Source organism: Mus pahari, chromosome 6 (assembly GCF_900095145.1).
Source record: "Mus pahari chromosome 6, PAHARI_EIJ_v1.1, whole genome shotgun sequence".
Taxonomy (NCBI): Eukaryota; Metazoa; Chordata; class Mammalia; order Rodentia; family Muridae; genus Mus; species Mus pahari.
Genome location: NC_034595.1, coordinates 40,306,790 through 40,320,208, shown reverse-complemented (window position 1 = coordinate 40,320,208; position 13,419 = coordinate 40,306,790). Strand labels below are relative to the sequence as shown.

Genomic DNA, 13,419 nt, shown 5'->3' with positions numbered 1-13,419 from the left:
ACTCTCTGGATAGTCCATCCTTTCATCTTAGCTCTAAAATTTTGTCTCTGTACCTATAACCTTTCATGAGAGTTATGTTCCTTATTCTAATGAGGAATGAAGTATCCACAAATGGTCATCCTTCTTGATTTTCTTCTGTTTTCCATAATGTGTTTATCCCTCAATCTTAGCGTGACCGGAATAAGCTGAGTGGATATCATTAAAAGCACTCTCCTGAGTGGCCCCTCAGAAACAGCATGATGAAAGCCAGGCTCTTCTCATTTGTATCTCAGGCTAAAAGGTTTTCTTCCATAATTATCATTAGGAAGCTATTTCATTTCAATACAAAGTTATATATATTGCCTATCTTTGAGGTTGATGTTGCCAGTCTGAAAAATAAACTCAATTGGCATTTATAAAGTATGAAAATTATGTCTACTTTGCTAGACTAGTAATAAGTCAGGAAACTAAAGTCAATGAAATAATTCCAAATCACAAAGTTGTAATTCTAGTTAACCCACAGCTAATAGAGCAGGGCCAGCAATCATTGTATTGCTGAGTTTTAATAAACACAAGAAACTCAAATCTTTCTTGTAACTAACTTCACATACTCTTACAGTGACAGCTATGTGAGCAACTGCTCGGGTACATAGGTCCTTCCTACTTCAGGAAGAATAAGAGGGAAGTCTCCATGTGTATGACATAGTAAATTTGATGAAACATCACTCATACACTTAAAAAGAAGTCCAGACAAACAGGCAAAGAGAAGAAGTGTGCTAACTAATGAAACATGGGTGAGGGCTGGGCAGGCTCCAAGGTTAAGCATAGGGGTTAAGGTAGGTCTTGCTGAGAGGGTTAAGTCTGAGTGAAAATCGGCTGACAGTGAGGACACGTGTGTTAAAGGGAATATGCAATAGTTCAGCTACTGGAAACATTTGGTGGTTTCTCATAATAGTAAACATAGCAATACCATATGACTGAGCAGATACACTTCTAAATAGACTCCACAATGATTTCAAACAAGAATTTGTAAATAAATGTCCATATCAGCATGTTCACAAAAGTAAAGAAAAAAAAAAAAAAAAAAGAAACTGGATGGTCTCATTTACATTTTAAATGTAAATGACCACTGAGGTGAAAACAGACTGGAAAGCACAGAGCAGGAAAATCTTGCAGGGGTGTCTACAGCCACCCAGGTTAAACAAACAAACACACATCACAGTGACTTTACACCATGGAGTAATGTGACACTTTGACACTAGGACACTGTGGAGCAATGGCTTCAAGCACCCAGCTATCCCATCTGCCACTCCACTTCCAACACCATGTTAAACATTTCAGTCAGAAAATCAAGAGGAAGATTTGTGTGGACACAGTGAGGACAGCAGCTGAGACTCAGAGCACCTTTTTGGTCACTGTGGTTGCTCCTGGACATCTTAAGCTGTAACTTTTACTTAGATGGAGAAAGAAAAGAGAACATGAGTTAGGAGATGGTGAAGGTAACAGGTTTGACCATGAAGCATGAGAAGGCACTTTTTAAGATGCTAGAATAATTCTCATCTTGATGGGTGCTGGCTACAGGATATGTGTTCCTGCCAAAATGCATAGAATATATACAACAGGGAAATCAATATCAAGTTATAGCTCAATAAAACCATACATAGTTTGCATGAATTAACACATTGTAGAGTATCTCAGATATGACTAAAGATATGAATAATTTAATATGCATAATTTTATGTGTAATGTATCAGTAAATTTCTTTTAATTAAAAAAAAATCAAAAGTAGAGCTAGAAATATGGCTCAGTGGTTAAGCGCATGTGCTGTTCTTGCAAAGGGTCTAAGTTCAATTCCCAGCACCTAGGTTTGGCAGTTCACAAATGCCTGTGACTCCAGCTCCTGGGGGATCCAATGCTTCTGGCCTCTGTGGGCACCAGAAACAATGTGCACAAACCTTCACACACACACACACACACACACACACACACACACACACACACACACACGATTAAAATAATAAATCTTTTAAGAAATCAAAAGTAGTTAGGAAACCACTGCTTTGAGAACACATTTCTCAGACTTTGCACTTCTACTGCCTCTGACACTCAATTGGCTTGTTTATCATCATTTAAAACCCACTGATTGATCTTTCCTATGTCTGTCAATATCATGTATGAATAACCCTGCTATCGAGGTTTGAAACTTCAGACTTATCTTGGAAGTCTTCCTTGACCCGACAACTAAGCTGATTTCTGAAATGCCAGTTTGGTATGTGCCTACTTCCTTCCTCAATGGCCTAGTCCTAGTTCTCCCCACGTGACTAGACACACCTATCAGATCTTCAGGGATCTCACATCTCTCCTCTGCTAACCCATCACAAATGGTGCCAACTACTCAGGACTTCTGTGCAAAATCTTTAATGGTTCATAAAGAATATTATGAAAGCATTTTATAGTACTTACCGTCTTCTCAGTATCAAAACATCCTCATTCACTTAAGAGATAATTGTGCTGCTCCAAGAACCTCAATGAATTTCTCCCTAATTCTTAGACCTCTGCATCATATAATCTCCTTCTAGAGAACTGAACTACAAACCAGCTCCCACATCTGCCCTGCTCTTCATAAGACCTATGGAGACGTTCACCTTTCCACTTTCCATGTCCCCTCTTCCGATCATTTCAACATAGTGAGCTGATTTCTCTCACCTCTACAGTTCTACAATACTATGGACATCAGTAACTTCACAAAACTACAAGGCACACAGATTACACTCTGGTCTTTCTGAGACCCCTGTTTATGCACACCCACTGAGTTAAAATTATTTAAATATACCACATCTCCTTAACACAGAGAAATGTTTGTCATATTAAAATTATAAAGTGAAATTTTAAAAGTAATTATAAAACTATTGTGTTCACCTTATTATTGTAACCCTGGGTATTAAGCAGGGAGCCGCAAATGTTACTGGTAGTTGGGCAAGCACTCTATCCTCAACCCTGAGGTATATCCTAAACCCTCATTTCGCTTTTTAGTTTGCAATAAGCACTCACTAACTGAACCTAGTCTGGTCTTGAACTGATGATTTTTTTGCCTCAACTTTTGAGCTGTTGGGATACTGGCATGCGCCACCAGACCCAGCTTGGCATTCAACTTTGAATCATTCCAGAAACACAAAGTTTAAAAAAAAAATCTAGATCCAGGCATAGTGGCATATACCTTTTTAAATCGGAAAGCAAAGGCAGGTGAATCACTGTGTGTCTGGGGTCAGTCTGGTCTACACAGGGGTTTCAGGATAGCCAGGAATAGAGAGAATTTGTCTCAAGAACAAATAAACAAATAAAAAAGCTGTCTAAGTCAGCATAGCTAAAGGAAACACATAATTATTATTTAAACCTTATAGGTGTACACCCAAAATATTCTAGTCTACAAATATTTATTTTCAGGTATCTACTAAGTGAAAAGGCTACATTTTACAGGGAGTTTTATGAACTTTATAATCTGAAATTCCATAAACACCTAGATTATTATTTAGTGCACCTGAAATAATAGCTCATGGAGATATCCTGCTTAGAAACACATTTTTTAAATATAAGAGAAAGTTGGGAGAGAACAAAAAAATACATTTCTCCCCATATGTGTTCCTAATGGAACCACATAACCCACTCTGCTTCTTGAATAGCATTGTGCGATTAAAAATATAATACTCATGTTTACAGACTTTTATTAACTACTCTAAATCAAATAAGAAAAACTTTTGATGAGGTTATTTGTAAAACTAGAGTAGGACAGGCAGAACAGTGTGCAGACCTGACGGATAAACAAGTGTTTTCTATTAATGTTATGACCCCAACTTCACAAAGCAAGACAATTTCCCTGTTCACAATTACCATCAAAGCCACCTGCACCTCGGCTGTGGTCACCATCACCACCACCACCACCTCCATGTCCACTTCCTCCACCACTATAACAACAAACACAGCAAAGGAAAAGAATAAAGGAACTTGATTTCCGTTACTACGTGGAGTACTAAGGAGTATCAGCCACACTCACTCTCCCAGAAGACAAACGGTTTTCACTTGTCCTAAGACACTCACTGTATACATGGCTGTTATAAGTAGGAATAAGAGGCTTCAACTTTCTGTCATTAGTAATCCCATCCCTATCCTCTGATAAATAGTGAGAGAAGGGAGAACTAAAGAGGATGCCTTCTTAAAGTCCAAAGCCTCATCTCCTTGTAAGTAGCTTCCAGACATTCAATCTTCCCCCACCCCCAACTCTCCCCTCCATCATTGTCTCCCCACCCCATTTCCTATCAGGATAACATTAGCTTGAAAGCTGACAATTCAATTGCATCTCAAGTAACCATTTACTCTGTTATTTAATAGAAGGGGAAACCCAGTTACCATAACAACTCACATCCACATGGTAATTATGGAGTATCTAAAACACAGCAATCCATACTTTTCACAGTATTTGCTAGGGAGAATCTGTAAAAGGCACAGATATAATTTCTTCCCACTATTATTCGCAATTTTCACATAGTTGTTTCATATTGCATAAATATGAACAATACTTCTGTACTTTTAAAGAAATATTTCTAAGACAAAGGAGCACTGGAAAGAAAAGGTGAGACTGTACTTCTTATATTTCAAACAAGTGGCTACATAATATCTAACTTGAAACAGCTTGGAGGAAAGAATTAAAGAATTAGAAAAGCAAAGTTAATTTTTAATGAATAAAAATTATAATGATCACTTTACTTGAAAAAGAAGAGGAGGAAGAGGAGGAAGAAGAAGAGGAGGAAGAAAGAGGAAGAGGAAGGAAGAAGAGGAAGGAGGAGGAGGAGGAAGAAGGAGGAGGAGGAGAGCAACAACAAACACTACCAATGATTTTGTTCAGAAATCATTATCCAGCTTCCAGTATGGCTGAATTAGGTTTCTCTAAAATACAAATGGAAGAGCTGTTCATTACTTAATGCTAAGCAAAAACATGGCTGGGTGGCACTGACATGAGCAGGAACATCTTTATCACCAAGAAGGGAGAAAGTAATGAAATTTGACTGCAATTCTCATCCCAGGATAAGCCAGCATTGACCAATATAGATGAGAATATCCTGTCAAAGTAGGAAATGCCAAAGATGATGGGGCTGTCAGCAGATTCCAGAGAAGAAAACTGATGCTTGCCCTCAGCTTCCTCCCAAAGGGCAGGAGGTATCTATAAGGGAAGAGAAAAGCAATAGAGAAGCCCGGGAGATAGGATATGACCACTAGTAGGGTCCAATTCAAAATATCAAAGAGAGAGGGCATATGGTTTTACCCAAACCTAAGATTCTAGTCATGTGGGTTAATTCTGCATCAGCTATTTGTCAGCAATCCTTTCAAATGTGTAATAGCATGGTAGAACATCAGGGATTTTGTTTGCTTGTTTGTTTGTTTGTTTGTTTGAAAAGCAGGGAAATAAGGGGAAATTTATGAGATGATTTTATATAAATAGTTCACCATGGCATCAAAAAGTCTTAGTTTAGCCAACACATGTTTTTTGAGAAGCATTAATAAAGTATTACATATAAAATATATGTCAAGTATGAAAAACGCCCATTCCAGTCTGGCACATAAGGGGCTTACAACCCACAATACATCCTAAGAAACACAACTGAGAAGAACACATCCTAAGAACACAACTTGATGCCCCCATGGCTCTCTGAGACCTGTGAGCAATTACATCACAGCCAAGTGCAGCTGGAGAGAAAGCAGGCAAACAGAGAGAACCACAACTTACTTGAAAAGTTACCCAGAGGCAGACACTTAATGCTAACAAGAACCACGGTATGAAATCCCAGATTGGACATATTCAGAGAAGAGTTGTCCAGTCAGAGGATCAGAAGCTTAAGTCATTAGACCGCCACACACCTCTGCACGTTCCACTTAGAGCTTTACCAAATTTTCATAATGAATACAAAATAAAGGTCACCCTATACATCTGATATCTGGGAAGGAAAAGAAATCATCCTGGGATATACCATCAGAGGAAGCCTAGGTTAACAGTACGTTACGCTTTGAGGTTTACCGTGTAGCCTAACTACATTTGAACCTGCAATTCTCCTGCTCAAGCATCACATTAGGTGGTTTACAAGAAGAAGGAAGACCAAAGTGTGGATGCTTCAATCCTTCTTAGAAGGGGGAACAGAGATGGAAGGAGTTACAGAGATAAAGTTCGGAGTTGAGACTGAAGGAAGGACCATCCAGAGACTGCCCAACCTGGGGATCCATTCCATAAACCACCACCAAACCCAGACACTATTTCAGATGCCAACAAGAGCTTTCTGACAGGAGCCTGATAAAGCTGTCTCCTGAGAGGCTCTGCCAGTGCCTGACAAATATAGAAGTGGATGCTCACAGCCAGCCATTGGATGGAGAACAGGGACCCCAATGAAGGAACTAGAGAAAGGACCGAAGGAGCTGAAGGGGTTTGCAGCCCCCTAGGGGGAGCAACAATATGAACTAACCAGTACCCCCAGAGCTCCCTGGGACTAAACCACCAATAAAAGAAATATATGGTAGGACTCATGGCTCTAACTGCATATGTAGCAGAGGATGGCCTAGTTGGTCATCAGTGGAAGGAGAGGCCCTTGGTCCTGTGAAGGTTCTATGCCCCAGTATAGGGGACTGCCAGGACCAGGACGCAGGAGTGGGTGGGTTGGTGAGCAAGGGTAGTAGGGAGGGAATAGGGGATTTTCAGAGGGGAAACTAGGAAAGGGGATAACATTCATCGTAAATGTAAATAAAGAAAATATCTAATAAAAAGAAAGAAAAAAAAGAAACAGATGGAAAAAATAATTAGAGAATCAAGTTGTCTCTGACCATATATGCTCTGTAGCACATATGCCCTACATCACAAACAAATAAATATAAAGAAAAAACAATGAAATAAAGAAAATATACAACTCCAGACCCTACAAAAATTAGAAGAGTAATGAAGAACACTATGTACAAACTCAATGCCCCAAATTATCTAGAAAACAGACCACTGCCTCGAAAAGCACAAAGTTCCAAAGTTCACAAGAAAAACACATTATATGAATAGTCTACACCTTTTAAGAAAAACTAAATTTTAAAGTTAATAACCTGTTAGAATAGAAGTGTAAGTCTCAGATGTGCTCATAGCTAACTGCTATTATACATTTAAGGAAGCAATCATTCTGATTCTCTATGCTTCTTATAGAAGAAAGAAGCAGATACTTCCTCATTCTATGAAGTCAGTGTTACCCAATTTGAAACCAGATGAAGACACTGACAAGAAATCCACAGAACAATATTTCCTATAAACATAAATACAAAACTCTTCAAAAGCATGAGCAAAATGAGTCTGACAGTGTTTTAAAAAATTATACACTACAATTAGTGGTATTTATCCAGTGACAGTGGATCAATATTCAAGAATGTATGGTGGAGAGATCACACATCAGATCAATATTGCAGAAAAGGGCTCAGAACTTATCATGACAAAAAGAAAACAAACAAAACAAAACCAAAGCAAACACTAGTTTAATCAGGGTTTAGTTCAAGCTTGACTAGGAAAATCTACACAACTCTCCAAGCCAAAAGAATACCATAGAATACACATGGAAAAAACCTGAAAGAGTTTTTTTAAAGATCAGAACAAGGCAGATATGTCAATTCTCAGCAGTTCTTTACAACGTCATACCAGAAGTCCCAACTGATGTAATATGATAGAAACAGAAAGTTTAACATATACTGGAAGGAAAGAAAAATTGCCTCTGCCACAGACAACATAGGCATTTACATATAAAATCCAAACAAATTGACCAAAACATCCAGGAATTAGTCACCTCAGCAATGCTAGTGTATATATGAATACACAGAACCCAACCACTTTCCCTTATATCTACAATGAATAAATAAATATTAAAATGTGAGACTCAGTGACCTAATAATATCACCTGAAATGGAATGTATGGGTATAAATGAATGAAAACATTTAAAAGATCAACATGAGAAAAACTATAAACTAGGGAAAAAACCAATGAGTCAAATAAACGGGGAGATATGCTAAGCTTATGAATAGAAGATTTAACCATAACTGTATACTCCAGTGAGGTTCCAATCAAATCCTAGAATATTATTTCAGAAATATCACCAAAGTGATTCTAAATATCATATGGCAAGGAAAAAGGAAGAAAGAGGGGCTAGAGAGATGGTTCAACAATTAAGAGCACTCTCAGAGTTCTGTTCCTACATGGTGGCATGTACTTCCAGTTCCATAGGACATGGTGTCCTCTCCTGCACACATATGGTACACATAGATTCATATATGCATGCACTCATACATGAAAATAATAAATGAATGAATGAGTGAGTGAACAAATGAATGAATGAATTTTAATACACAAAGGAGTCAATGAAACAAAGAGGAATATCAAGTAGGTGAGATTATGGGACCTTAAGCCTTATTATTCAGCTAGAGTTAAGGTAGAAAAGCAAAATCTCATTGTGTTTACATAGTAGCAATAAGCAGAAAATCAAACAGAATGAGTCCTAGCTACAAAATGTAATGTTAGTAAATTTAACAAAACGCCTGCAAGATTTAAAATATGCAAACAAAATGTTAACCTAACTAAATGCAAGGATTACAATGTTCATGAGTGTAGAGACTCGGTGTTCCTTATTTCAGTTTTCTTCCAAGTGGCCTATGGAACTGATATATTTACAATCTACATCAGAGCAAGCATGAGATTTCTTAAAGCTGTGTTTATGTTTATATAGAAAATCAAAGGGCCTAGATATCCCTTCAATTCAAGGCTTATTTCTAGGTAACAATAATTAAGATATATGATTTGGGTAAAAGTACAGAAATTGTAACAAATAGAAAACAGACACATCCAAGAAAGAGGAAGAGAGAGATAGAGGGAGGGAGGAGAGAAACAGGGAGGGAGGGAGAGAGGGAGGGAAAACGTATGGGGGTGATTTTTGACAAAGGTACTTAAGTAAAAGTGTAAAACTTCTACATGAAACACAGCATATGTACAAACTGACTAATAAGTACACTAAATGTGTTGCACCTACTCAGTAAAAACTGACCTGGACTTGGGAGGCAGAGGCAGGTGGATTTCTGAGTTCAAGGCCAGCCTGGTCTACAGAGTGAGTTCCAGGACAGCCAGGGCTACACAGAGAAATCCTGCCTCGAAAACAAACAAACAAACAAACAAACAAACAAAAAACTGACCTGCAAAGAAAGCAATGCAGAACCAATGTGGGCTACCACAAGGACAAACCTCACTTTACCATATATTTTGAATTTATATGTAAATGGGTGTGTTTTATAATATGTGAATTATGCTTCTACTTTAAAAATTAATTAATAAAAGTTAAATTAAGCAGAAGATAAAAGGAAAACTTATAATCTTGCTTCAGATTTTTTTTATCATTTATTTATTTATTTATAATTCCAGATTTTATTCCCCTGCTAGTCCACCCTCCAACTATTCCACATCCCACACCTCCTTCCCACCCCCTTCTATTCACCCCCACCCCCACCCCTGTGCCTATGAGGATGTCCTCACCCCCTACTCCCAATACACCAGACCTCTAAATTCCCTGAGGCCTCCAGTTTCTCGAGGGTTAAGTGCATCTTTTCTGACCAAACCCAGACAGTCCTCTGCTGTATGTGTTGGGGGCCTCACATCAGGTGGTATATGCTGCCTGGTTTGTGGTCCAGTGTCTGAGGGATCTCAGAGGTCCAGGTTAATTGAGACTGCTGGTCCTCCTACAGGGTTGCCCTCCTCTGCTTCTTCCAGCTTTTCCCTAATTCAACCACAGGGGTCAGCAGCTTCTGTCCATTGATTGGATGCAAATATCTGCATCTGACTCTTTCAGCTGCTTGCTGGGTCTTTCAGAGGACAGTCATGATAGATCCATTGTTTCGTGAGTGCTCTAATTGCTGGTGGGATTGCAAACTGGTACAACCATTCTGGAAATCAATCTGGAGGTTCCTCAGAAAATTGGAAATAGATCTACCTGAAGATCCAGCAATACCACTCTTAGGAATATACCCAAAAGATGCCCACCATGCCACAGGGGCATGTGTTCCACAATGTTCATAGCATTCTTGTTTGTGATAGCCAAAAGCTGAAAACAACCCAGATGTCCCAAACAGAAGAATGGATACAGAAAATGTGGTTCATTTACACAATGGAATAATACTCAGCTATTAAGAATGAGGACATCCTACGTTTTTTACAGGCAAATGGATGGAACTAGAAAATAACATCCTGAGTGAGGTAACTCAGACCCAAAGGACAGGCATGGTATGTACTCACTAAAAAGTGGATATTACCCCCCCACACACACAAAAGTACAGAATACCCAAGATACAGACCACAGAACTCAAAAAGGTCAACAAGCTGAAGGGCCCAAGTGAGGACGCCTCAGTCCTACTTGGGTGGGAGAAGAAAGCAATCACAGGATGGGGGAGGGAGGGAGGGACCTGAGAGGGAAAGTGGACAGAATGTGGTGCATGGAGAGGAAGAGAGGGGAGCCTGATCAGGTATTAGGTGAGGGGAAAGGACTGAATCCCTGAGGGTCAGCAGAAAGAATGGAAACAGGCAACCTCAGGAGGTAAGAGGTTGGGGGGACCCTCCAGAATATACTAGAGACCTGGGAGGTGAGAGACTCTCAGGAATCAAAAGGAGGGACCTTAGACAAGATGCCCTACAGTGGAGAGAGGGAACTTGTAGAGTCGACCTCCAGCAGAAAGACAGGGCATCAAGTGAGGGATGGGGTTGCCCTCCCATGGGCAAAACTCTGACCCATAATTGTTCCTGTCTGAAAGAACTGCAGGTATGGAAATGGAGAGGAACCTGAAGAAAAGAAGGTCCAGGGACAGTCCCAAAGTGGGATCGAGCTCAAGGGGAGGCCCTAAAGCCTGACACTATTGTTTCAGACTTTTAATAAAAAAGACATAAAAAGAAAAATATGACAACTTAGAATCTTCAAAATTAAAAATTTCATTTTTAAAATACAGCAATTTTTAAGGAAATGACAGTACTAGGTAAAAAACATTCTCGAAATGCATTTCTAACATACATTTTATATCCAGAATGTGTAAAGCCCTTTCAGTAGAAAACGAAATCTCAGGGGAAAAAAAAGTTGTGAAACTATCACATGCATCATGGAAAACTCAGGATGACAAATGGAGAAGTGAAAAGATGCCAGACACCATTCACCAGTGCAGAAATAAACAACCTACCCATTATTGTCACTGGCAGGGAGGCAGGCAGAAAACTCTTATATCACAGGGACAGCTACAAGCAGACACCTCACTCTTGGCTATTTCTCTACTTATAGGAAATGGCATCAGCAAAAAAAAAAAAAAAAAAAAAAAAAAAAAAAACTGATGTCAACACAAAAATATCTTCGTAATTCAGTGAGGAATCATCATAAAAATGTTTACACGACCACCAGGAACCAGACGCAAACCAAAGGTCCACCACCCACTAAACTGATAAACAAATGAAATTCTCAGGAAAAACTTCCAGAGATACAAAGAAGAGTTCGAAGAAACTTCTAGAAAAATGCAAAACAGGCTCCAGGAAAAAATCAAACCAAACCAAACAGCGGCAAGGACAACAAAACAAGGCAGAAGCCAGGGGAGAGCGAAGATAGACATAACTGATTGACCTGGAAGGGGATGTGCTCGTCCTGAACTGCAGTTTCACACTGTGATTTCTGTTATTCACCATCAACCACGATCTGATAACTAATCCCATAAAGAAACGGTTTACAGGCTTGAATCCACTCGCTGTCCTAAATAGTCCGCCGGAATTTTGCACTGTCCTGCTCTGGCCGTGAAACATTCCTTCCGCCAGCGTCTCTGTACTGTATGCACTACCTGCCCTTTAATCCTAGCTCACGCAGAAACCTCATTAACCATAATGGCTCTAAACCTTAAGAATGGTCGGACTGGTCAATCAGAAATGCCAAAGCAAACCAAGAAGAGAATAAGTAAAAGCTGTGGACTTAAAAAGGAAACTTTTAAAAATTCACTTGATATGGTTGTTAAGCTCTACAGTAACAAACTGAAATTGAATTCCAGGGTTCAATTTCCAGACTCTTCCACTTAGCTGCTTTATGATCTTGAATAAATTAACAGGACCTACCTCAGACTGTGTGTGTGGAGATTAAATGAATGAATATGCTATGCTCCTCTGCTTATTATTCTGAGGTCATGTCCTAATAAAACATTACAAACTGAAAAAAGTCCTAACTTGAAAATACATGTAATTAACCTGGCTTGCCAGGCATCCTAGCTCAGCTACACAATAGTGCACTGCAAAACATAGCAGCTTTTCCCAGTGGTTGTGTGGCTTGCTGAGCTACAGTTTACTGCCCTTGTGCAGGATCAAGAAAGAACATTGTTCTGTATGTTGCTAGCCCAAGAAAATGTAAATTCAAACTATTGTTTCTACTAAAGCCATATACCTTTTGGACCATCAAAAAGTCAACATACAGATGATGTCTGGGGTGTATGTTGTATGTACAGTAGTAGTGATACTGTATACAAGCTGATTATAAGTTGCTATTATTGCAACTGTTCTTAGTCAGCTTTTCAAAACTGTCTTTATTTCTGCTTAACAGTTTAAGAAATAATGGCTCAGGGATTAAATTACCAACGAAAGAGTATTCATGGGCTGGTTCATGGTTCCTGCTACATAAGTAGCAGAGGATTACCTTATCTGGCATCAGTGGGAGGGGAGGTGCTTGGTTCTATGGAGGCTTGATGCTCCAGAGAAGGGGGATGCTAGAGGTGAATGAGTGGGAGTGGGGGAGTGGGTGGAGGAGCACCCTCTTAAGAGGCAAAGGGGAGGAGGAAAGGGGATAACATTTGAGATGTTAAATAAATAAAATGATTAATAAATTAAAAAGAAACCAATGGATTGTTTCATCTCTCTGTGTGTGAGTGTGTGTGTGTGTGTGTGTATGTGTGTTCCTGCTCACATGTGTATACATGTGTATGCATGGAGGCCAGAAGCATGTTGAATCCAAAAGAGCTAGAGTTAGACAGACATGAGTTGCATAATGTGGGTGTTTTATCTCAAACTCCAGTTAACCTCCACAACAACACAGTAAAGCACTAGGTCATGTGAACTGAATCTGAACTAAAATCCCATCATAGATTTAGCAAAGTTCTGTTCAAAAGGCCCTCTAACTGACTCACAAATAATATTGTCCTTTTCTCTTCTCTCTGCTATTTTCTAGGTCCTCTATATCACAAGCTTAATCCAGACACTTCCTCTGCTCATACATGGAGCATATCCCATAATTTCTGATACATTAGCTAAATTTATCTTAGCTTCTACTAGCCCACACCTTTTAAAAAATTTTCTGTTCTGATAACTTTTCAAATCATCTTTTCAGAAAGAG

The 13,419-nt window shown here is 39.1% G+C and overlaps 1 protein-coding gene across 3 annotated transcripts in view; it reads right to left on the bottom strand.

Moving 5' to 3' along the window:
• Nucleotides 1-13,419, bottom strand: part of Focad (focadhesin) — a 324,827-nt gene that overhangs the window by 78,692 nt on the left and 232,716 nt on the right. The window lies entirely within an intron of this gene.